The sequence below is a fragment of the Mesoplodon densirostris genome, chromosome 1 (genome assembly GCF_025265405.1).
Source record: "Mesoplodon densirostris isolate mMesDen1 chromosome 1, mMesDen1 primary haplotype, whole genome shotgun sequence".
Taxonomy (NCBI): Eukaryota; Metazoa; Chordata; class Mammalia; order Artiodactyla; family Ziphiidae; genus Mesoplodon; species Mesoplodon densirostris.
The window spans coordinates 67,712,164-67,714,273 of NC_082661.1; positions in this window are offsets into that span (position 1 = coordinate 67,712,164).

Below are 2,110 nucleotides of genomic sequence, written 5' to 3' on the forward strand. Positions count from 1 at the left end.
AGAAATCTGTTGCATTTCTATACACTAATAATGAACTATCAGAAAGAGAAATTAAGGAGACAATCTCATTTACCATCACAACAAAAAGAATAAAATATCTTGGAATAAACCTACCAAAGATGGTAAAAGATATGTATTTGGAAAACTATAAGATGCTGGTGAAAGAAATTGAAGATGACACAAACAGATGGAAAGACATACCATGCTCTTGGATTAGAAGAATTTATATTGTTAAAATGACCATACTACCCAAGGCAATCTACTGATTCAGTGCAATCCCTATCAAAATACCAATGGCATTTTTCACAAAACTAGAACAAATGATTTTAAAATTTGTGTGGAAACACAAAAGACCTCAAATAGCCAAAATCATCTTGAGAAATAAAATATTTGTAACTTTTAAAATAAATTTTATGTGGTTTTTCTCCATTAGAATAAACCAAATCATACATCCCTGTTAGAAGAGCTCTTTTCTACTTCAGGTTTCCTGTGAAGTTGTTGTCTGAAAATGGCCTGAAGATGATCAGAAGCCCATTGTTTAATGGAGAGAATCTGCAAGGTGTCACCTTATAATCCATAGATGAGCTTTTATTTGTTTGAAGATTTTTATGAGACACTGCTTTGATTGTTCTCAGGTCATAGAACAGCCCATCCTCTATTTGGTCTTTGTCCAAAGCCATTCTTAATTTTAGACTCATTTGCTGTCTGGAGAGGCTGGAAATGGAAAACAGCATGAATTTGGAAAGCAGCAAGCCCTGACACATTTACATTTAACTGTTTGTTCTTTAGCTCATTTCTTTCCTCTCCCATTTTACCAAGACACCGGCTGAAAACCTTTGAGATCATCAGTTACATCATCTAATTAATACATTGTCATAGTGCCAAGATAATCAGACTTTCTGCCACTACACAAGTTCTCTTTCCTCCAGCTTCTAAAAAGATTATTCTTACTTTTCTCTAAGCTCTCACTGAAAGATTTCTTGAGGTATTTTAGGCTCTTACTAGCAGTCTCCTCAAGGTCCTTCTAGTTTCTTCTCACTGCTTAATCCCAAGGTCAATTGCCACTTGTTTTATTATGGCAGCACCCCACTTTTGATACTAAAATGTATTTCAAATATCTATTTATTCATAACAGGTCACCCCAAAATTTGTGGCTTAAACCAACAAGTGTGATTTTATTACTGTCTCTAGAATTCTGTATATTGACTAGACTCAGCTATATATACACTAAGCAGGATTCTCTATGTTGACTGGGAAGTTCTTACTAGGGGTCTTTCATATGGGTGTAGTTAAAACGTGTCTAAATTTCAAGTCCTTGCAAAGGCCTCCAAACTCACATGTCTAGCAACTGATGTACCCTGTCAGCTGGGACTTGTGCTGGAGCTGATAGTTGGATCATAGTCTTGCCATGTAGCTTGGGCTTCCTTGTGGCATGGCTGAGGTCTAACAGCAACTGTCCCAAGAAGTAGGAAGCAGAAGGTGCCTTTTCCTTAGGTTCAGAAGCAGAAGGTGGATAGGCCCCACTGCAAAGAATTTGGAGGCTGTTTTTTTTTTTTTTTTTTTTTTTAAGTTTTACAAGTTCCTACTGTGGTCTAGATACAATGTTAGGCACTTTAATGTCTTACAAACGTGAATATGACATGCAGCATCTCTTTGGTGAAATCACAGTATAGGATGGCTTTACACTCTATCAACTTAATTAAGTTGAACCTTCACAGAACTCTCTTCTCTATGTGAATCCACATTAGGGTTTAACACAAGAAAAAAATATGAGCATGACTTGGAATGTAGAAGTGAAACCACAGTTATTATTTTCCAAATGTTGGTTTAAGGTGACAAAAGCTACTGCAACATTTATATTTTGTTGCCAATATGCTGACTTACTTGCTAGCTGGTACAAAACCAGTGGCTTAATTTTGTGCTAAAATTGCAACTCCTCCACCTGCTGCTGGGTATCTGGATTTTTTTCAAGTCTTAGACAAGGAACATCAGTTTCCTCTGTAGGTCGCCCATATGGTTGAGGTTGGAGGCAGTGACAGCTCTGGGTTCCCCTTTGTTCTCATGGATTCCAGTTTTCTTTACAGGTTTCAGTTTGTCCAGCTGTTCTCAA